The sequence below is a fragment of the Culex quinquefasciatus genome, chromosome 2 (assembly GCF_015732765.1).
Source record: "Culex quinquefasciatus strain JHB chromosome 2, VPISU_Cqui_1.0_pri_paternal, whole genome shotgun sequence".
NCBI classification, from domain to species: domain Eukaryota; kingdom Metazoa; phylum Arthropoda; class Insecta; order Diptera; family Culicidae; genus Culex; species Culex quinquefasciatus.
Genome location: NC_051862.1, coordinates 168,886,176 through 168,911,330, shown reverse-complemented (window position 1 = coordinate 168,911,330; position 25,155 = coordinate 168,886,176). Strand labels below are relative to the sequence as shown.

General features: G+C 33.1%; 1 protein-coding gene across 5 annotated transcripts in view; it reads left to right on the top strand.

The window, feature by feature from the left end:
• LOC6031378 overlaps window positions 1-25,155 on the top strand; it is an 81,081-nt gene that overhangs the window by 42,666 nt on the left and 13,260 nt on the right. The window contains exons 1-2 of one of the 5 annotated variants that reach the window (XM_038255744.1): window positions 1,639-1,653; window positions 7,920-7,997. The exons of 2 other annotated variants lie outside the window; for them this stretch is intronic. The gene's annotated coding sequence lies outside the window, so the exon portion shown is untranslated. Of the gene's footprint in view, window positions 1-1,638; window positions 1,780-7,919; window positions 7,998-25,155 lie in introns of those variants that run through there. 2 more of the 5 variants (XM_038255743.1, XM_038255741.1) reach the window with 2 other exon arrangements.

Here is a 25,155-nt window from a genome sequence, read left to right as displayed (position 1 = left end):
ACAGCTTATCGATGAAATTGAAAACATGGATTAAGCTTCTAAATTCAACTGTCATAAAGAATCTGATGTTCAAGGTTCCGTTTTCGTTTGACAGAATCCCCGCTATAGCGGTGTTCTACAGTAGCCCAGTAGAAACAAAAAGCAGAATATCGTTGCGGGAAGTTGTCGGCGGCAGAGACGACGCCGACGAAGATGATGAACCGATCAGAGACGAGAAGGGGTCGATCCGCTGTCTGGTGGCGCGCGCCTGATGGCGCTTACGCTGACGACGACGACGACGGTGGAGGAATCCCTTGAAGCGCCAGCCAAGCCACATGGTGCACTCGCTGGGTTTGAGATTTTACTCTCGATTTTTACTTTTTCGTTGCGGTTGTGCTCTTTTTGGAGATCTTCGCGTATTTTTGGAGTGATCGTGGAGTGGTTGCGTGAGTTTAAAGCGATGATGTCGGGAAGAGGATTGGATGGGTTGGCGAGTACCTAGCAGGGCAGGGTGATGTTTGTATTAGTATCGGAATCAAATTCACCCAATTCCGTGAAATCAAAATACTTGTCATATTCTGTTCTAGTTAAACCACAGAATTTTTTTGAATTTTAAGTTCTTTTTTCCTTAAAAACTGATACACACCAATTTTTTTTTCGCTGAAAATTAGTAAAGTTTCCCTGAATTTTCATCAACTGGAATTTCAGTAAATGATTCGGTAATTTAGATTTTAAAGAATTCTCATGTAGTTATTATTTATCTCTTCGACAGATGATATTGAAACAACAGCCTGTCCGTTGATGTTTACAAAACCACATTAGCCTGTTTGCATTGTTTTGCTTGATTTGCTGAAGATTCAGCATTCGTTTCAGATATTTTTTTCGAAAATATTCGACAGTTTTGTTTGTTGCAATATCAGTATCAAATGATCGGGATTTTTTTCATATATTTCGAAAACAATTTTTTTTTTGAAAATGTTAAAAAAATTCATAAAACTATGTATTTTATTAAAAAAAATAGTTTTTGCATATCAAATGATTTTGAATTTTTCATACATTTCAACAGTGGTTACACAATTTTTGAAAATACACAAAAAATATGTTTTAGAAAAAAATATTATAAGTTCAGTTTTTGCTATATGCGTATCAAATGAGCGTTTTAACAGAATGCATTACTGTGAATGGAAAGAGACGAGTTGTTCCTTTTAATTCCGCTATATATTTTAATATCATGAAGGATACGTATTTCGTCTACTACTTGCAGAATTCATTAGTGTTCTGTTCTTGACTAGTCAGTTTAGTCTTGTATTTCTTTGAGAAAAAAATATAAAGATGTTTTTATGGTATCACAAATTGAAATCAATTTTGTGAAAATATACCAAATTCATCGCAACAAAAATATTTTTAAAACTCAATACTTTTCCGTTACCTGCAGCAACTTCTCTCTCTCATCGGTGGCGAGAGCAGGCAGTGATTAAAAGTTCAAACGATCCTCACAAGGGCAAGAGGAGGAGCAACATCAGGCGCACCAAACTTCAACTCCCGAAACAAACCCCGGGCAGCAGCAGAAGTGCAACCGACGATGCAACAAGACGAACAGAATGCATCGAAAACAACTTTAAGCGCCACCGGACGACCGACGGTGGCGCCAACTAACGAAGAGTGAGAGAGAGGGTCAATCAAATCGCATATGATGGGAAATAAATGCGTTTCTGGTCTCGGAGTTCTGTCAGTCAGTCAGCCAGCCATTCGGCGACGACTAGAGAGTTACGATCGCAATCAGTGTGTGTAAACATACAAGTACGATCTGGGGAGAGTTTGGGAATTGGCCCATTAGGGTGATCTTTGTTGTTTTGAAAAATTAGGATCGTTTTAAAAAAGTTAATTCGTGGATTTGTTAAGTTCTTATGAAACATTAAAAATATTTGAACATTTTAATTACAAAAAAAAGTTAGAGAGATCAGAGTTAGATTAATCAGAGGCCACCCTAATAACCCACATGTTCCACATCCTCGGACTCGATCTTCCAGAATTAATTCGTAACGCTACAATTTGATGTTCGTATAGTCAGGAATTTGAGACATGATTGGACGGGCTGATTTGTGCGACAATTCGCATGACAACCTGGTGACATTTCTGGGCATATTATGAGGTACCTCCGCCACTGGAATGGGAAATGTCTGTCGTGAGAATTGATAATGGTGGGGGAAAATATGCTGCTGCTGGGAAATGGACCGGGTGACGTGGGAAATTTGGTGGGAAAATGGTTTTTATAGAAGTGGTTTAAAATTAAATTATTCGCATTTTTTTTTTATGAAAATAACTAGTAATATTTTCATATGCTGTGATAAAACATTTATTACTTTTTTATTTGAAAGGTATAATTCAAAATAAAAAGAAGAATATTTTTATCTTTCAAGTCACCTTTTAAATAAATTTCAGATTTTTTTCTGATTCCCGTAAAAGTTAAAAAATACCACCTTTTTTGTTTTCTGTTATTATTTTGAACAAATTTTAGATTTCGCTACAAATTATATTATTTTTGTCTATTGATTTCAAAATTAGTTTTTGAAAAGAGAGATAAAAAACCTTAAAAATATTTGAATGGGCTAAATGTCGCAGAAAATACAAACTTTTTTACTCATTTTGGCTGGACAAGATTGTTCAATTTTGCTTTGACATGAAATTCAATAAAATGTTAATTGATAAAACAGAAGCAAATCATGGATCACTTTTAAGCTTTATTAGTCGAATATTAAAAAAGCAGTTCAAGAAATGAGAATACGCATGCCCTACATTTTGTTTCAAAATATAAATTGAGCCCATCCATCAAGCAGGTTGATTTTTTTTGAAAATTGAGAGATTTTTTTTTGTCGCGTTCAAATTTAGTGAAGATTTATTTTAGTTTATTTTTATGCTTCATTAATCATTATATATGAAGCAAAAAAAAAAGTAGTTTCTGTGATTTTAGCATAAGATTTTCAGAATTATTTTAACATTTTTCACGTTCCGCGAAATTTGCGTGAAATTTTGTGTTTTGAAATGGAGGTCCCCGTGAAATTTGCTATTTTAGAGCGTGAAAAATCACTAAGCCTAATTATATGTTTACGTGGATTTATTTGAACGACGTGGACCTATTTTGAATGATCATGTAAAATGTCCCGTTGATCATTATCAAAGTGATTTTATAAGGGATATATTTTTTAAAATGAAAGTTTATTGAAAACTTTTCTATGCGAATCGTTTGTTAATATTTTTGGTCCTCATTTAACGACACAAATATTTTTTTTAAAATCATTTTCATTGAAACAATTTCACACGTTTCTATGAGAGTAAAACTAGTGAAAATGGTCAAAATTTCCACTAAACATTTTTTGGAAATCCATTCAAATTTAACTTAGGTAAAAATTATAATTTAAAAAAATATTAGTAAATAGTCCATACTAGTTTAAAAGTCTTAATGATTTTTTTATGAACTGATCCTAAAACTTACTTTGCACCTAAAAATCTCCTCAGGTTTGAAAATCATAACAGTTGGAAAAAGAAAGACTATCATCTGATTCAGGCAGATGTCAAAATCGGAGTAATTCTGATGCGAATATTTTTCAAAACTTTTGGCACCCCAATCCCAAAAACAATATTTTTTCATAAACAACTCCAAAAGATCAATGGAAGTTTAAGTGCAAATTATTTTATACCTGAGCAATTCTCTACGAAATCGGTATTTTTTCATCAATTTTAATTTTTGTATTTTTTAATCCGACTGAAACTTTTTTGGTGCCTTCGGTATGCCTAAAGAAGCCATTTTGCATCATTAGTTTCAGGGCTGTGGAGTCGGAGTCGGAGTCGGAGCCGGAGTCGGTGGAGTCGGGTCTTTTTGGGGACCTGGAGTCGGAGTCGGAGTCGGAGTCGTCAAAACTCGAACAGCTGGAGTCGGAGTCGGAGCCGGAGTCGGATAAATTTTATGAGCTGGAGTCGGAGTCAGGTCAGACCCAAGATTTCAGCCTTGAGTCGGAGTCGGAGCCGGAGTTATCTTAATTCAACAAAAATATGTTTTTTGTTCAAGTATTTCCTATATAACAGCAATTTACAAAAAAACTTATATTTTTAATTGATTTATCAGATGCCGTTATGTATTTGAAGCTTTTTATTGTGATTGAATGTAGTATCATAATTCAAAAAATATTGGTTATGTAGTCAGACTATATTTACGTTCCCTTTCAATTCAAATTTGACCAAATTTCATCCAGCTATTTCTGGAAAAAGTACACACAAAGTCATCTTTTACCCCGATAGCGAATGTCTTAGAGGTTTTAAGTTAAATCATTTTTTAGGAAAAAATTACGAGGTACATAAAAAGATTATTGAAAGTAATCACTGTTTTTGCAGATCGAAAAAGAGTCACTGACAGTTTAACTTTTGTAACAAATAATCAACGATAATAACAATAATAATACAAGAAAATCAAAGTGTTGCATTTAAAATAATTTAAACTAACAAAAAATGTGAAAAGAAGTTGCAACAAATTTGAAATAATCATTGATTGTTGATGTTGATGTTGATGTTGATGTTGATTTAAGGTTAACTATTTTGATATCGTTGCAATTTATCCTTGAACAAATCTCAAGAATTCAGTACAAAAATGAACTAATATAAAAATGTATAGAACAAAATATAGGATTTTAATTTATTTTTCAAATATTATAAATAAAAAACACAGAATCAAAATATTATCAACTGGTACGAATTTTCTCATACTGTATGTCTTACGCCAATATGACGGAAGGTGATAATCATTGCAAATCAATGTACCTTAAAAAAATGAAATATTTGTGACCTAGAAAATATTTTACTTGTGGATATTTGTTTTTTATTATATTTTAAGTTTTTTTTTATATATTTTGATGGAGGCGCAAGATCATCCATTAAGCTTCGTTTTGGGTGAAGATTCACGAAGTATCGTGCCCCCCCCTTTTTAAAGTATATAAAATTTTAAAATTGAAATAAATAAAAAATTTCCAGGTTAAAATATTTTCCATGTCACAGATATTTGAAAAGGACATCTTAAGCTTCCTTTCCACGAAGAAATTGTTTAGATACATTGATTTGCAATAATAATCTCCTTCAGCCATGGCGTCATATACGTCTTAAAAAAAAAACAAAAAAAAAGTTTCGTTTAAAATTGTCATTTAAAAAACAAGGTGCCTGTCACTGTGCTTCTTACAAATGTCAGCCTGAAAGTGAGCAAATTGAATTTTAATGTTCAATAGATCATTAAGGCTAGATTTCTTTTAGTTATTCATTCAAAAATAACAATTTGATTTTTAAATTTATTAGCTTTGAAAAAAATATTTTCAAATTTGAGGTTAAGCAAGTGAATCCAAATTTACTTACAAAACTGTTCTTCTCAAAATGCCTCTGAAACTGAAGATATTTTTTGATTTCTGTTTCCATAACGTATAAAACTTGTAACCTAGAAACTTTTTTCCGTATATTTACTTTACTTTTACTTAACTTATTTTTCTTAAGAAAAACATGACGCTTAGAGAGTATTTAAATAATCCTGTTTATCAATATTTTAAAAATAATTAACTAATAATAGTTAACTAACTTTTGAAACATTTAAAAACTTTTGGAGTCGGAGTCGGAGTCGGAGTTGGAGCCAACAATTTGTTGAAAGCTGGAGTCGGAGTCGGAGTCGGAGTCGGCTAGAGTTGGTAGGCCGGAGTCGGAGTCGGAGTCGGAGCCAACCATTTGTTCAAAGCCGGAGCCGGAGTCGGAGTCGGAGTCAGCTAATCTGAGAAAGCCGGAGTCGGAGTCGGAGTCGGAGTCGTTTGAAATATGACCCGACTCCGCAGCCCTGATTAGTTTGTCCATATAATTTTCCATACAAATTTGGCAGCTGGCCATACAAAAATGATGTATGAAAATTCAAAAATCTGTATCTTTTGAAGGAATTTTTTCATCGATTTGGTGTCTTCGGCAAAGTTGTAGGTATGGATACGGACTACACTGAAAAAATGTGATACACGGTAAAAAACTTTTGGTGATTTTTTATTCAACTTTTTGTCACTAAAACTTGATTTGAAAAAAACACTATTTTTATTTTTTTTCATTTTTTGATATGTTTTAGAGGACATAAAATGCCAACTTTTCAGAAATTTCCAGGTTGTGCAAAAAATCTTTGAGCGGGTTATGAATTTTTGAATCAATACTGATTTTTTCAAAAAATCGAAAAATTGGTCTCAAAATTTTCTCAGTATTGATTAAAAAATTCATAACTCGGTCAATGATTTATTGCACAACCTGAAAATTTCTGAAAAGTTATTCCTGTCCTCTAAAACAAATCAAAAAATAAAAATAAAAATAGTGTTTTTGCAAATCAAATTTTGTGATAAAATAAATAGAAAAGAATCGCAATTTTTTTACCGTGTCATTTTTTCCAGTAGTCCGTATCCATCTACAACTTTTGCCCCATAAATCGATCCGTCCTTCAAATACAGATGAAATTTTCAGCATCATTTGTATGGAAAATTATATGGACAAACTAATGATGCAAAATGGCTTCTTTCCCTAGTAACATTTTTAAACTTACAGGTTTTATCATGGTTCTGAAAACCCGCGTACGGCCTAAATAGGCTTTTATGGCCTACTTAAAACCTAAAATGTTACTAGGGTTGGGCATACCGAAGGCACCAAAAAAATTTCAGTCGGATTAAAAAATACAAAAAAAAAATCGAATGACCGAAATCCTAGAGAACTGCTCACATGTTCGGTTTATTTCGAAATAATTTGAATACTAGTGAATTTCTGATGAACTTTCCCTCAAAAAGTGTTTTTTCACTAGAATGTTTTTTTTTTTCGTCGAATCTTACTTTTCTTGAAAATAATGATTGCAAATCAAGTGTACGGATGAATAATACATTTTCTTAAATTTTTTTCATTGAAATGTTGACATTAATGTTTGTAACTTCAATTTTTATATTGATTCCTTCCCTCGAGCATGGCCAAGAGCCGAAGGACATTTTTTTTAAATATTTGCATCGGCCTTATTGTTGTAAAATAATTTCATTACATAAATTATCAAATTTTTATATCACCGTTTTCAAAAACAAACAAAAATATATTTAACTAAAAACCTATTTTTTACTTATACTAATAATACCAAATAATACTTTGAACAATAAATTCAACGAAACTGTTCGAAAACTGCCATTTTTTTATTTTTTTCAAATAACGAAGGTGTTCAAAAATTAAAAGGGTTTTCAAAAACATTAACGGATCGATGTATTTGTTTGTCTTTTAAACTAAAATAACGTAATTTAATTTTTAAATAACATATTTTGTGCATTTTGCCCGCCAGCTCATTTGAGCTTCAAATTTGGTCCGGCATCCAAAAACTTTGAGCACCTCTGTTTTAAATTATAAATATTATTTAACTTAATTTCGTTATAGTCTGCAAAAAAAATGGTCGTTTGACTTTGTTCAAAACTATTTCAATCCTACGAGTATCAACTACACAGTTAAATAATGTTAATCTGGAGTGCATAATTTGATGGTGTTGATTAACCTGTTAATTTTTAGTTGACCTAAATTTATGCTGAAATATATTAACTATAAATTAAACAATAGTCCCCCCAACAACTTTAAGAAAGAATTTCCGAGGTGCATGCAAGTTGCATAATAATCACCTTCTTACCCACCGTGTAAAGGAAGTAAAATGCATGCTTTCCTGATAGATGGACTCTTTTTTAGATGTTTTTATTTAACAAAACTTATTTTTTTGGTATATTAAATGTAAATCGATTTATTTTGATATTTTTTATTTGAAACTGCTGTACGGAAAAAGATATAAAATAAAAAACAATGTGTTTTTTTAACAAAAGCGAATGTATAAATTTGTATTTATTAACAGCTGTTTTCTTTCTCTTTATTTTCAGGTAATTTGGCAGTTTCTATAAATATCCGCGGTAGAAATCTTTTAATTCGTCAATCATCCATCCGCACCGTTGAACCCCGTAAGTGTTTGCTGCATTGTTTATCTACACCATCGGCAAATATGCCGGAATCTGTTTACAATCAGTCCATTCCCACGGGTTTGGCTATGCACGTTGGCTGGGGTGTGATGTACAACCAAATATCTCTCATTGCGGAATCCCGCGGGTTGCGGGTCGGTGGGTATTATGGAGCACATTCCACGTGCCCCGAACTATGAATGGAATCCCGCACACGCTAAATTGATTGTTTTTGGATGCTCTCCTAATTGACTGAACCGCGCGGCGCTCTGATGAGCGGATACGAACTCTTTCGCGAAGCTGAAAATTCCTGAACCTTCGCCACGTCTGAAAATGAAAGGAAAATAAACAGCTCGCTCGGATCAGCTGCAACGAGAGGTTTGTTTCGCATTTGTTGGGGGAGGATGAACTTCGGTTACACATTTGATGCAGGGAGATTTATTTGCACAAAACAGTTAACTCCTCTGTGTAACTAATTACATTAGAGTGAGAAAAGCTTACGTCATTGTTTCAGGCCGCAAGCGAACTCCATAGATCATATCGGTATCGAATGGGAAATCGATTACAACAAGTAATGTCAATGTTCACTATTAAATGGCGGGAAATTTGATTTATTGGGCATCCAGTGGTGATCACCTGCAGGCGACCATTAGGTTATCGGGTGTATAAATGACGGAAGATATCATTGTCGTATGTGGTGTTGTAGCTCTATGAGGGGAAAAATAGAAATGACTCACAGAAACGTGTAAGCTCGAGGCGTATGCAGGATTCTAGTTACGAGAGTCCGGTGGTTCTGAAGCTAATATTTGCCTTTTTTCTTTTCTAATTAGTGAATCAAATAAAAAATGGTGAAAATTGAAAAATTACTGCCAAAAAAAAAGTTTTTTTTCAGAGATGGCCACCATTAAAAAAATCGAAAGCAGCATTTTTTTTAGTTAAAATAAATTTTTGGCCATAATTCGAAGACGGAACACTTTATCAATATTTAATTAAAGTAATTTTTTGATTGGAGCAATTCTCTACGAAATCGGCCGATTTCGACCATTTTTATTTTTTGTATTTTTTATTTGACTTAAACTTTGTGGGTGCCTTCCGTATGACCAAATAAGCTATTTTGCGTCATTGGTTCACCCATACAAGTCTCCATACAATTTTGGCTGCTGTCCATACATAAATGGTATGTAAATATTCACTCAGCTGTATCTTTTGAGTGAATTTTCTGATCGATTTGGTGTCTTCGGCAAAGTTGTAGGTATTGTTGAGGACTTTTGAGAAAAAAATAGATACGAGGAAAAAAATTGCAGATTTTTTAATAAACTTTTTTTCACTAAAACTCAATTTCCCAAAATAGGTATTTTTTGATTTTCGAGATTTTTTGATATGTTTCAGGGGACAAAAATCCGCAACTTTTGAGCCATAGAGAAACATGGTCAAAAAATCTGAATTTTTGAAAAAAACAGTGATTTTTGGAAAAAATCGAAGTTTCATGCAAAAACAAGTTTGACATTATTTTTTAATGAAAAATTGAATTTGCAGTCGAAATGTACTTCACAGATTTTTTGATAAAGGGGTCCGTTTTCAAGGTATAGCTACCAAAAGTTTGATTTTAGCGAAATATTTTTGCAGTTTTTCAATTTAAAAAAAAATTACCATAAGTGACCATTTCTAAAAATATTTTTTTGAGAAGTTCAAAAAATTAGCTATAAAATTGTCTAAGAGACAATGAAGATTGGACCTCAGGTTGCTGAGATAGAGCCGCTTTAAGAAAAAGAAACACAAAAATTGAAGTTTTCTTAATCTCACCAAAATAACCCACCATTTTCTAATGACGATATCTCAGCAACTAATGGTCCGACTATCAATGTTAATGCATGAAACATTCGTGAAATTTTCCGATCTCTTCGAAAAAAATATCTTGAAAATTTTTAAATCAAGACTAACATTTTGAAAGAACCAAACATTGAATATTACGCCTATTTAAAATGCTTTAAAAAAAATATTTTTGGAAACGGTCACTTATGGTCACTATTTTTAAAAATTGAAAAATTGCAAATATTTCGCTAAAATCAAACTTTCGTTGGCTATATCTTAAAAACGGAGCCCTTTATCAAAAAATCTGTGGCGAACTTTTCGATTGCAAATTCAATTTTGCATTAAAAAAATAATGTCAAACTTGTTTTGCATAAAACTTCGATTTTTTCCAAAAATCACTATTTTTTTAAAAATTCATAACTCGGCGGCAGATTTTTCGACTATGTTTCTCTATGGCTCAAAAGTTGCGGATTTTAGTGTCCTAAAACATATCAAAAAATCTCGAAAATCAAAAAAATACGTATTTTGGGAAATTGAGTTTTAATGAAAAAAAAGTTGATTTAAAAATCTGCAATTTTTTTTCTGTGTAGGTACAAAACTTTTTCTCAAAAGTCCTCAACAATACCTACAACTTTGCCGAAGACACCATATTGATCAGAAAATTCACTGTGTGAGTATTTACATACCATTTTTTGTATGAACAACAGCCAAAATTGTATGGAGACTTGTCTGGATGAACCAATGACACAAAATAGTTTATTTGGTCATAGGGAAGGCCCCCACAAAGTTTGTGCCAAATCAATAAATACAAATAAAATCCATTTCCGGTTTTGGTAGAGAATTGCTCATTGAACAATTCTTTACTTAAACTGGAAATGGATTTTATTGGTATTTTTTTATTTGGCTCGAACTATATGGAGTCTTCCCTATGACCAAAGAAGCCATTTTGGGTCATTGGTTCACCCATACAATTCTTCATACAATTTTGGCAGCTGTCCAGTGTCCATGCAAAAATGGTACGTAAATATTCAAAAATCTGTAACTTTTGAAGTAATTTTATGATCGATTTGGTGTCTTTGGCAAAGTTGTAGGTATTCAAAAATAAGTACAAGAAAAACGAAATTGCTGTTTTTTCTAAAAAACTTTTTTTTTACAAAAACTAATATACAAAAATTCTTAGTTTTTGTTTGATTTAAATTTAACATTAAAATGGAGTAAACAAAAAAATAATGCATTATTTTTTTGTTTACTCCATTTTAATGTAAAATTTAATTTGCAATCGTAAATTACTTTAATTTTTTTAAAGATATTGCTACCGAAAGTTTGATTTCGGTGAAATATTTGCAGCTTTTCGATTTTTAAAAATAGCGTTTCTGAAAAAAAAGTTCAGAAAAACTTTAAGAAGAAGAAGAAACAAGAATACTGAATTTCTAAGTCTCATCCAAACAATCCTAAATTTTCTAATTCCGATGTCTCAGCAACTAATAGACCGATTTTTAATGTTAGAACAGAAACATTCGTGAAATTTTCCACAAACACACAGACAAAAAATCATAAGTTGGCTCTGGCTCAAAAGTAGTGGGGTTTTGTACTCTAAAAAATTATAAAAAAGCAAAAATTAAAAATTAAAAAAAAATGGAAAACAGTTTTGTAAATGAGTGATAGAAAAAAAACTATCATTTGATGATTCTTGCACCAAAATATCAGAGCGTATAGCGACCGTCACTACAGTTTGTATGTTCTCTTCTTTTATCTCGTGACTGCCAGCATTATCTTTCTATCGTCTCTTCTATTTTCCTCGATCACGAACACTCGTCGAAGATTCTTTTGTTTGCTCAGGAACCCGCTTCGAAAGAACGGGAGAGGAGGATGATTGTGTAGGCGGGAATGAAAGAGAAAAAGAGAATATCACACGGGATTGTGTAAACACGAGACATAGCCCGTCAATTATTTTTGCTGAAAATATCGTGACGGAAAGAAGGGCTGTGAAAGTTGCGACATGAGATTTCGGGCATGATAATTGTAGTTGCTGAGAGTTGAAAGTTTGATCTTTTTTCAACATTTTTATTAAATTTATTTTATTATTTATTTTTTTGTGGATAAAGGTAGTTTAAAAATCGTCAAAAAATCAAAACATTCTCAGAAAGATACTTCCGATTATTTCTTTCTTTTATAATTTAACAACATAAAGTTGCTTTGATCGTTTCGCGGGAACCCCTGTCCACGACCCCATAACCGGTAGAGATGTTGATTTGTTAGAACTTTATCAATTTGAAATTTATTGCCATTTCCCGCGGGGGACCCAGATTTGACTAACAGCATTTTCATATCCATCGCTCGCGAGCGGGAGATAAAAAAAAGTCGTGCCCGGTTGATAATCCGGCTGCTGTCCCTTGATAGCGGGGCAGCAATTTGCACTCCATCCAATTGTTACGGCGTGACAGACACTTGTATCCATGATGTCTATCCCAAGGAGCGCTGTGTGTGATTTATTGCCAATTTGAATATTTCAAATCACGACGCAATCCCTGCGCGCAACAATTGTCCGCCGGCGGGGAAAAAGACAAACAACACGGCGGTCGGTGGACCTTTGCGAGACGGGCAAGGCCAAGTCGTGTGCTGCGGCAGCAGGTTGTCCCAGTTCTGACCTCTGGCTTCCTGCTTAAGCCGCGCGGAGTGACATTTTTCCTTCATTGGATAATCACTTAGTCGGAGTTGGGTGATTTCGTGTGACGCGCATGGTGGGAGATTTTGACGAAGTTGACGAATTTTGGAAAAAGGTCAAACTTCCTTACTCCTGGAGGTTCTTGGATGACCTAAGAACTACTTTGGAAATGGATACAGTTGAGTTTCAACACCAAAAACCAGCCATTTCAGGAAGGTTTGGATCAAGCAAATCAAGGACTTCGGTTATTCGCTATCCCACTGTTCAACCAGATCGCCGCGGCAACAAGCTGTTATGATTGAACCTAATTGACTTATGTACACGGTCCGTCGTGTCGTCTGAGCCCTTTTCAATTTACACTTTGCTTGTTGAGTGTCACCTCCGCCAGATTACACAGGCGGGTCGTTTTTATCAATGCCAGACACGATCATTTGATTAGAAGCTGCGCGCAGCAGTGGTACAAGATCACGATGTGATCTATCCCGTGCCCGGGATCAAAGCTGGGAGTGATTCTTTCAAGGAATGTGTCTGGACTGCTATTTCATCAGAATCTACGAGAATCGTTGATGTGAGTCACCTGGATTCGTTTCATTCTTCCGAAAAAATACTTCAAATTTATAGGCGATTTATTCCCCTCTTCATTCTCAGCTTGGGATCCACATGAAATCGACAATTACGCACACGCTTCATCAAGCGGGACGGGACGGGGGCTCTTCGATTCTCCAAATATAAACCTAGAGTGGCAAGAGCCGTCGATCATCATCAGCCGTCGTCGTGATCGCGGGGATAATTGAGTCATAATCTACGCGGTTTTGATAGAAGCGCCAGATCCTCTCCAGGAGTTGGCGCAGCAAATCTCAAGATTCGCGTTGGCTGAAGTTGAAGACAGCGCCCGGATGCTTTGGGATATGAAGTTTATGGGACTTTCAATGGGCAACCTCCGCGCGCTTTCCGGGAGATACTTTCACCTATTAGGGGGAAGTTGAGGGTTGGGTTTGATGCCACGGATAAGTGGATCGTTTTGTGGGAGGATTTGGCATTGTTAGCAGAAGTGACAATACAAACAGTGTGACCTCGCGAATCAAGGGGCGAATCGATTACTCTCATTTTAGGAGCAGAAAGGCGCAAACTAGTTGAGAGCGTTTTGCTCTCAGTCATGTTCACCAACTCCCAATCCGTTCTAATACGTTTGTCTGTGGTTGTTTTGCTCCGTCTGGAAACATCAATAAATTGGATTAATGGCTTGTGAACGCCACCCCCTCCCCCGCTTCAGCGGGGAGGGGTTCTGGTCGATGATGAGCGATCAATAAATCTATCCATTATGGATTATAATACCCTACCCTCCCAATGCGCACACATACACACACACGGTCTGGATCATGGCACGTTGCCACCACGACCAGGCGAGCGCGTGGGAGATGAGATCCGTTGGAGGAACAGTTACCTGTGGCGGTGGTCCATCTGGGTGTCAGATTTTGACAGATCTGCTGCACGTTGGACAATGTTACACACAGTTTGTACCCGGTTGGCACTCGGTGGGTGGTAACGAGACTTTTGAGACGAGTGATTATTTGTACCATCAGCGTGAGTTTGCGAAATTTATTTTATTGTTGAAATCATATGAATCAAAATTTTCTGCAAATCCATTCCTAAATTCCCGGGATCACTAGAAATCTGAAACGAATGAAACCCTGCTAAAGATCGTGATCGACGCATCCGTACAGTGTTATGGAAGATGTGGCACCCTTAATAAGGCGCCGACTTTGCCATGTCAACCATGACGACGTGTGGTGGCGACTAACGATGTTTAAAGGGTGATTTGCTAAGAATGAGATTTGTTTATTTGTTAAAACTATGACTATTCTGGAAGTATTGGTTAACTCCTCAAAAATAAAAATTTATCTGTATTTTTTTTTATTTTCCTCATAAATTTTGTCTTAATGAACACAAACCATCATATTTTGAGCAATTAAAAGAAATACAAAGAATAGCACGTGGAGTTTTTTTTCTACAATTACCATTCAGAACTTCAATGTCGTTGAAATTGAATATCATCACATCACATCAGTGAACATGTTTGCCCACCTTTGAAAAAATATTTTTGAAAATCTGAGAAAATTCTCTATATTTTGCTTTTTTGAACTTTGTTGATACGACCTCTAGTTGCTGAGATATTGCCATGCAAAGGTTTAAAACAGGATAATTGATGTTTTCTAAGTCTAACCAAAACAACCTACCATTACACAGCGTAACAAAATATTTTTTTTATTTTTTGGCAGCACGAAAAAAAATGCTCCTCTAGGGTTCGGCTTCCCGAACAAAATGCAACCTGGCGCATATTTTTATTGTTATCCTAACTCGAGATATTCAATGCAGAAGTTTTGCATATGAATCACCCCCCGTCGGAAAATATTTTTATTTTGTTTTCTCTGTAACTTCTGATCAATTAGGTCTTTTGGACGCTTCCGGTGTCATTCGACGGTAAATTGTTAGAAAAACTCAAGATTTGGTCCCATTGGCCGGTTCCCGTAACCGGTTCCGGAGAAATCCGGAATATTGGCCAAAACTGTGCAAAAACTTCAAAATTTTGAAGTTTTTGCTCTTAATGCGAAGTGAACGCACTATAGCATAAAACAATCTATACAAACTAAAAAATGTTGGTCCCAGCATGTTTGAAGGTGTTTAATTGAAAAGGTGGCCATTGAGAACCGGTTCCGGTCAATCCGGATCCGGAAACTCCGGAAAAAAATAAGCAATATTTTCACAATTCCAATGTGTCAGACAGATATAAATAAAAGTGTTGTTGAAGCATTCTTTGCTACTTCATATTCATATGACCACAAAAACATGGCCAAGTGGCCAACGGGAACCTGCTCTGAATGTTCCGGATCAGGGAACCTGTGGAAATTATATTTTTTTTATTAATTTTATGAAGCAGTTTTTATTAAGACATTTTCAATGTATCTGGAAAAATCTGAATTGATTCAAAATCAAAATCAGAAATGTGGCCAAGTGGCCAACGGTAACCCGTTCTGAATGTTCCGGATCATGGAACCAGTGGACACTTGACTTTTTTTTTAAATTTTAAAGGCAGTTTTTTATTAAGAAATTTTCAAGGTTTCTGGAAAAAATATGAATTAATCCGAAATCAGAATCAGAAATGTGGCCAAGTGGCCAACGGGAACCCGTTCTGAATATTCCGGATCGGGGAACCAGTGGTCACTTGAAATGTGCATTAATTTAAAATAGCGTCTAGTTTTCTAGAAAAATCAGAATTAATTAAAATCAGAATCATAAATACGGCCAGGTAACCAACAGGAACCCGTTTTATATGTTCTGGATTAGGGAACCAGTGAACATTTGAAGTTTTATCAAGTTTTCAAAAAACATATTTAGATTAATGAAATTTAAAAATTCCTGTAAAAATTAAGAACATATTCGATATCAGAATTAGAAATATTGCAAAGTGGCCTACGGGAACTCGTTCTGAATGTTTCGGATCATGTTACCAGAGGAAACTTGAATTTTTAATTAATTTTAAAAATGCATATTTTAATTAATGAAATTTTTAAATCCCTGGAAAAATCTGAATGTATTTAAAATAAGAAAAAAATGTTGCCAAGTGGCCGACTGTTCCGGATCAGGAGCCAGTGGTCACTTGGCATATTTTAATTAAGAAATTTTCTAGATTTCTAGAAAAATCTGAATTTATTTGAAATCAGAATTCAAAATGTTGTCAAGTGGCCAACGAGAACCTGTTCTGACTTTTTATTATTTATTTTTTTATTATTTAAAAAATATATTTATTTTACTGTTTTTTTATTTTTTTGGAAAAAATCACAATTTATTTGAAAACAGAATTAGAAATGTTTTCCAAGTGTCACTTGAAATGTTTATTGATTTTAGAAAAAGCATATTTTAATTAGGAAATTTTCTAGTTTTCTAGAAATAGCAGAATTAATTCAAAATAAGAATCAGAAATGTGGCCAGGTGACCAACAAAAATCCGTATGAAATGTTCTGGATTAGGGAACCAGTCCCAGAACATTTGATTTTATTAATTTTAATAAAGCATATTTTAATTTTTTTAATTTGCTGGAAAATCTGAATTTATTTAAAATTAGGAATATAAATAATGTCAAGTGGCCAACGAGAACCTGTTCTGACAGGTCACAATTTATATTAATTTAAAAAAATACTGATTTTTTATTAATTTTGGAAAAAAATCACAATTTATTTGAAATCAGAATCAGAAATGTGGCCAGGTGACCAACAGGAACCCGTTTTGAATCTTCTGGATTAGGGAACCAGTGAACATCTGAAATTACTATCAAGTTTTCAAAAAACATATTTTGATTAATGAAATTGTAAAATTCCTGTTAAAATTCAGAACATATTCGAAATCAGAATTAAAAATGTTGCCAAGTAGCCAACGAGATCCTGTTCCAATGTTTATTAATTTAATATATAGAATTACTTTTAAGTTATTAAGAAAAATATTATCAAGAATTACGAGAATTTGTTTTTCCATTGATTGCAATGTAAATTTCTCATTAATAGTTTTTCTTTTTCTGAAAATGTTTGTATTTTCTTAATACGAACCGTCGAAAAATTAAGATGAAGATTATGTAGAGATTATTTTTAAATTATCAAATAAAATAAGTGCTACACTTAACTCATTTCTTAATATGTCCGCCTCTGAATATGTAATTTATTTTGAGTTTTGAGTAATGTAATTTTTCAAATTTAAACATTTTTGGCGAAAAATAAAAAGATCAGAACATTCAAAAATTAATGCTCCATTATTCAAAATTCAAATTTCATCAATTCGAAACTTTTTTTTATATTTTAATAGTTTTTCTGAACAATTTTTTTTTTAAATTCAGATGTATTTTTTTTCGAATTTCTAAAATTGTAATTAAAATTGGATTATATCTAAATACAGAATTTTAAAAATCTCCAAAAAACTTAAAAATCAAAAATTCAAAATTTATAGAAAAATTCAAATTAAAAAAAATCAAAATTGAAAAAAAAATCACTATTTGAAAACTAAAAAATATAAAATTTAAAACAATTTTGCAAACAAAAAAAAACAAAAATCTCAAAAATCGCAAAAAAAATAAATTCTTAGATTTTAAAATTCTTAAATTCTTAAATTGTTAAATTGTTAAATTCTTAAATTCTTAAATTCTTAAATTCTTAAATTCTTAAATTCTTAAATTCTTAAAAATTCTTAAATTCTTAAATTCTTAAATTCTTAAATTCTTAGATTTTAAAATTCTTAAATTCTTAAATTGTTAAATTGTTAAATTCTTAAATTCTTAAATTCTTGAATTCTTAAATTCTTAAATTCTTAAATTCTTAAATTCTTAAATTCTTAAATTCTTAAATTCTTAAATTCTTAAATTCTTAAATTCTTAAATTCTTAAATTCTTAAATTCTTAAATTCTTAAATTCTTAAATTCTTAAATTCTTAAATTCTTAAATTCTTAAATTCTTAAATTCTTAAATTCTTAAATTCTTAAATTCTTAAATTCTTAAATTCTTAAATTCTTAAATTCTTAAATTCTTAAATTCTTAAATTCTTAAATTCTTTAAATTCTTAAATTCTTAAATTCTTAAATTCTTAAATTCTTAAATTCTTAAATTCTTAAATTGTTAAATTCTTAAATTCTTAAATTCTTAAATTCTTAAATTCTTAAATTCTTAAATTCTTAAATTCTTAAATTCTTAAATTCTTAAATTCTTAAATTCTTAAATTCTTAAATTCTTAAATTCTTAAATTCTTAAATTCTTAAATTCTTAAATTCTTAAATTCTTAAATTCTTAAATTCTTAAATTCTTAAATTCTTAAATTCTTAAATTCTTAAATTCTTAAATTCTTAAATTCTTAAATTGTTAAATTCTTAAATTCTTAAATTCTTAAATTCTTAAATTCTTAAATTCTTAAATTCTTAAATTCTTAAATTCTTAAATTCTTAAATTCTTAAATTCTTAAATTCTTAAATTCTTAAATTCTTAAATTCTTAAATTCTTAAATTCTTAAATTGTTAAATTCTTAAATTCTTAAATTCTTAAATTCTTAAATTCTTAAATTCTTAAATTCTTAAATTCTTAAATTCTTAAATTCTTAAATTCTTAAATTCTTAAATTCTTAAATTCTTAAATTCTTAAATTCTTAAATTCTTAAATTCTTAAATTCTTAAATTCTAAAATTCTTAAATTCTTAAATTCTTAAATTCTTAAATTCTTAAATTCTTAAATTCTTAAATTCTTAAATTCTTAAATTCTTAAATTCTTAAATTCTAAAATTCTTAAATTCTTAAATTCTTAAATTCTTAACTTAAATTCTTAAATTCTTAAATTCTTAAATTCTTAAATTCTTAAATTCTTAAATTCTTAAATTTCTAAAATCTTTAATTTTTGGAAGAAAATATTTCAAATATTGGAAATGCAATTTGTTTCGGAATTATTCGAAATTAAGTGTGGAATATGGAATATAATCTGTATTAAAATTCATAGATTTTGAAGTTTTAGAATTTCTAAATCTAAAATTCAATTATATTCAAATTTTAGATTTTGTTTTTTGAGCTCATATTTTGAAGTTAAATTTCATTTAATAGATTTTTAAATTTTGTTTATATTGGTTTATAATTTTCTATTTCGTTTATATTGGTCAAAATTATTGTAGTGTCCCTCTGATTCGCAAATTTTTTGGTGACACTTTTCTTGACGACTCTTTAGGTATTTTTAAAAGGATTTTTGCTATCACTCCTTCAAACATAAAACGAGTTAAATTTTGTTATCAAATACTTTCTTTATTAGTTTTTCTTTGGAAATAATGTTTCTTGAATGTTTGTCGCGATTTTTTTTATATGGCGTGAATTTCGCGCGGATTGAGGTTTCGGTCAGCGCGGAATTGGCGCGGATTTTCTTTCGACTTTCCCGTAACAACCCTGCATGTCCACTGGTACCCTAATCCGGAACATTCAGAATGGGTTCCCGTTGGCCACTTGGAAATATTTTTAATTCTGATTTCAAATTAACTGTGTTTTTTTTCCAAAAATTTAAAAAAAAATCAGTAAAATAAATATATTTATTTCAATAATAAAAATTGTGACTAGTCAGAACAGGTTCTCGTTGGCCACTTGACAACATTTTCAATTCTGATTTCAAATAAATTTAGATTTTTCTAGAAATCTAGAAAATTTCATAATTAGAATATGCTTTATAAAATAAAAAAAATTCAAGTGAACACTGGTTCCCTGATCCGGAACAGTTGGCCACTTGGCAACATTTTTATGTCTAATTTTAAATATATTCAAAAATTTTCAGGAATTTAAAAATTTCATTTATTAAAATATGCTTTTTTAAAGTTAATAAAAAAAATTCAAGTGTCCTCTGGTTCCCTGATCCAAATCATTCAAAACGGATTCCGTCGGCTACTTGCCTAATTCTGATTTCAAATATGTTCTGAATTTTTAAAGGAATTTTAAAATTTTAAATATTTTAAGTGGAATTATTGAATGTCATTTATTGAAATATGCTTTATTAATATTAATAAAAAAAATCAAGTGTCTTCTGGTTCCCTGATCCGGATCAGTCTGAACGGGTTCCAGTTGACCACTTAGCAACATATTTAATTCTGATTTTAAATAAATTCTGAATTTTACAGGAATTTTAAAATTTCATTAATCATAATATGTTTTTGAAAACTTGATAAAAATTTCAAATATTCACTTGTTCCTAATCCGGATCAATTAAAACGGGTTCCTGTTTGTCACCTGGCCACATTTCTGATTCTGATTTTGAATTAATTCTGCTATTTCTAGAAAACTAGAAAATTTCCTAATTAAAATATGCTTTTTTAAAATCAATAAACATTTCAAGTGACACTTGGAAACATTTCTAATGCTGTTTTCAAATAAATTGTGATTTTTTCAAAAAAATTAAAAAAAAATCAGTAAGATAAATATATTTTTTTAAATAATAAAAAAAAAATAATAAAAAAGTCAGAACAGGTTCTCGTTGGCCACTTGACAACATTTTGAATTCTGATTTCAAATAAATTCAGATTTTTCTAGAAATCTAGAAAATTTCCTTATTAAAATATGCCAAGTGACCACTGGCTCCCTGATCCGGAACAGTCGGCCACTTGGCAACATTTTTTTTTCTTATTTTAAATACATTCAGATTTTTCCAGGGATTTAAAAATTTCATTAATTAAAATATGCATTTTAAAATTAATTAAAAATTCAAGTTTCTCTGGTAACATGATCCGAAACATTCAGAACGAGTTCCGTAGGCCACTTGGCAATATTTCTAATTCTGATATCGAATATGTTCTTAATTTTTACAGGAATTTTAAATTTCATTAATCTAAATATGTTTTTGAAAACTTGATAAAAACTTCAAATGTTCACTGGTTCCCTAATCCAGAACATATAAAACGGGTTCCTGTTGGTTACCTGGCCGTATTTATGATTCTGATTTTAATTAATTCTGATTTTTCTAGAAAACTAGACGCTATTTTAAATTAATGCACATTTCAAGTGACCACTGGTTCCCCGATCCGGAATATTCAGAACGGGTTCCCGTTGGCCACTTGGCCACATTTCTGATTCTGATTTCGGATTAATTCATATTTTTTCCAGAAACCTTGAAAATTTCTTAATAAAAAACTGCCTTTAAAATTTAAAAAAAAAGTCAAGTGTCCACTGGTTCCATGATCCGGAACATTCAGAACGGGTTACCGTTGGCCACTTGGCCACATTTCTGATTTTGATTTTGAATCAATTCAGATTTTCCAGATACATTGAAAATGTCTTAATAAAAACTGCTTCATAAAATTAATAAAAAAAATATAATTTCCACAGGTTCCCTGATCCGGAACATTCAGAGCAGGTTCCCGTTGGCCACTTGGCCATGTTTTTGTGGTCATATGAATATGAAGTAGCAAAGAATGCTTCAACAACACTTTTATTTATATCTGTCTGACACATTGGAATTGTGAAAATATTGCTTATTTTTTCCGGAGCCGGATCCGGATTGACCGGAACCGGTTCTCAATGGCCACCTTTTCAATTAAACACCTTCAAACATGCTGGGACCAACATTTTTTTAGTTTGTATAGATTGTTTTATGCTATAGTGCGTTCACTTCGCATTAAGAGCAAAAACTTCAAAATTTAAGTTTTTGCACAGTTTTGGCCAATATTCGGATTTCCTCCGGAACCGGTTACGGAACCGGCCAATGGGACCAAATCTTGAGTTTTTCTAACAATTTACCGTCGAATGACACCGGAAGCGTCAAAAAGACCTAATTGATCAGAAGTTACAGAGAAAACAAAATAAAAATATTTTCCGACGGGGGTGATTCATATGCAAAACTTCTGCATTGAATATCTCGAGTTAGGATAACAATAAAAATATGCGCCAGGTTGCATTTTGTTCGGGAAGCCGAACCCTAGAGGAGCATTTTTTTTCGTGCTGCCAAAAAATAAAAAAAATATTTTGTTACGCTGTGTTATCTAACGTCGATATCTCAGCAACTAATGGTCCGATTTTATATATGAAACTTTGGTGAAATTTTCCGATCTTTCCGAAAACAATATTTTCAAAATTTTCAAATCAAGACAAACATTTCAAAAGGGCCAAACATTCAATATTACGCCCTTTTAAATGTTAGTCTTGATTTCAAATTTTGGAAAATATTGTTTTCGAAAAGATCGAAAACTTTTACGAATGTTTCATATTTTAACCTTGTAAATCGGACCATTAGTTGCTGAGAAAGCGACGTTAGAAAACGGTGGGTTGTTTGGGTAAGATTTAGAAAACATTAATTTTCCTGTTTTTAAACTTTTGCATGGCAATATCTCAGCAACTAAGGGTCGTATGAACAAAGTTCAAAAAAGCAAATGTAGAGAATTTTCTCAGTTTATAAAAAATATTATTTTCAAAAAATGGACAAACATGTGCACTGTTTTAAAAAATTAAAATTTGCGACTATTTTCAAAAAAGTAACCTAAAAATGTATTGATTGAAAACGGTGCACTTCATCAAAATTTCACTAAAGTACTTTTTGATTGCAAATTTGATTTTACATCGAAAAATGAAGTTGAAAATTTTTTGCTACCAATATATCGATTTTTTAAAAAAATCTGTACTGTAAACTGGGGTCAATCGGGACACATGGGACGAATTGGGACAGCAGTTTTAACCATGTTGGAGCACAATATTTTAATTTTTCTGGTTGGTTTCGGTTAGAACAGACTTAGACCAACAAAATGTGTACATCCATTTCCAAATTTAAAAGATTTAAGTGCTCTAAAAAGTACTGCCCCTATTCAGTCTGAAGTCCCGATTCGCCCCAGATTTCGGTATTGATTAAAAAAATCACAACTCGGTGAAAGATTTTTTGCATAACTTGAAATTTTTTGAAAAGTTGGCATTTGATGTCCCCTAAAACATATCAAAAAATGAAAAAAATAAAAATAGTGTTTTTATGCAAATCAAGTTGTAGTGTCAAAAAATAAATAAAAAATCTTAAATTTTTTAGCGTGTATCATTTTTTTTGTTTAGTCCTTATCCATATTTACAACTTTGCCGAAGACACCAAATCGATCAAAAAATTCCTTCAAAAGATACAGATTTTTGAATTTTCACATATCATTTTTGTATGGACAGATGATGCAAAATGGCTTCTTTGGGCATACCGAAAGCACCAAAAAAAAAATTTCAGTCGGATAAAAAAAAAAAAAAAGCGAATGACCAAAATCTGAGAGAACTGCTCAGTTTAAGTTTGATCACTTGTGACCGATAAATTACTGCACTCCCCTGACACCCAACGTCACATCTCCACTTCCGCCCGACTAAACTGCGACATTTTGAGCGGAGGGCTCACTTGCCAGTGTAGTACCTATACTCGCGATGATTTGCCCTGACGAACCAACTGCGCGTACGGATTTGTACAGGTCTAGCGTATCGATAGTAATTACCGTCGCGCAGGTTAATAGTACAAATGTCTCGCGCAAAGGTGAGACAAACGCGACGACATGCGACGCTTTGGATTGGCTGTTGAACGCATCAACCAACGCTGTTGGGTTCTCTCGGTTGATTAATCTTTCCTCACCGGGGCCCACGTGCGATGTCACCGCGCCGTTGAAGTTGCGCACGAAACGGTTTTGATTTAAGGAGGTACCTGCAAACATTTGTTGACAAATTTGACAACGTTTGGTAGAGAAATTGAGAATAAGATGCATTATTTGTTTATAGAAGGGTAACGATCATGGTTTGTAAGGTGTCAAAAGCATGAAAATTGGTCCGTAGATCTTTATTGATGATGATGATGGCAGACGACGATCCCATTTGGCGGTTCACGCAGGTCGGTTGACATTAATCATTCGACTCGTTTGTTTTAACCCGCGGAAATACCACCGCTCGGTCCCGCCGTCAACGAGATTAATTGCTTGTTTACACCGGAAACGCTTCGTCCGGATCGTTGACAATGTATTGGCAGGACTGGGTAGGTGTTGTGGGATTCTTCGGAGCTTCAGATTTCAGGCTCGCGCTGGTCACACAATTTACGCAATTCTACGGGAGCACACGCGAGTTCAAGCCAACCTACCCGGCGCGACTCTTGAAGAGCAGGTTCCGCCAGAGGTGGGAAGCACACTTTCGGCTAGAACTCCACGAGTGGTGTCCACCTGCGCGGTCGAACCGCGGTACAGAAGAGGCTGTAAACACGCGAAATTATATCATCACCATTTCTAGCTACCTTCTTGAATTTGGTCGGAGCGGTCGGAAGGTGTCGTTCGTGGGTAGGATTCGAGCGTTGCGCGTTTTGGGTGGAGAATATCGCGCGCTGAAGATCTGGTGTGTGAGTGTTACTTCCGCTGACGGATTGGGGAGTTTGAGTAGTTATCGTTAGTTACAACGTTGTTCAACAATTTAAGTTTTGTTTTCTTTTATTTTGAACTGAGTACGATTCCTAAGGTACCGCAGTTTGAACTGCTTGTTCCACAGATATCCCTCAAACCCCAAGTAGTTCGTATAGCTGTAGTACACGTAATCTCAACATCATCCCACCCGTGTTTGATGGCTCATCATGATCATCTTCGTCACCGTCGTTGTTGTCACGGTTGGCGCTGTTGATGCTGCCAAGAAGATGATTTGTTTCACCGCGGCGACTCTGGAAGTAGCGCCAAAGAAGAAGTTTTATTGCTGACTTTATCGCTTTTTGCTTAAAACAAATAAACAAACCGCGCACCACTAAGCACAAAGCGGGCCTTTCTTCGTCTTCTTCTGCGAGTTCAGCTTATTTGGTGAGAAAGTTCATAGGCGTAGGGTCGAGATCTGCGCGGGGTAACCTGAAACAATCCACGTTCTTGAACGCCTCAAATTAAACGGGCCTCAGCCCGGGAAGATCATCATTTGTACCCAGCGTGTCGCGGTCGGTGACAACTCGTGTGCCAAGGAGTCGGCACGAGATTTGCTGCCAACCGGGGCGCAAAAAACTTGGAAAGCACGTGGGTAACCTCGTCGACGACGACGCCACGGTTTCAGCCAAATGATGACTCTCCTACACACAGTTTGGCGACGGAAACGGCGTCTCCATATACCCGTGCCCGTGTGCTCAGATTCCATCACAATAATATTTAGTTTTACGACTTGATCTCTACACAGAG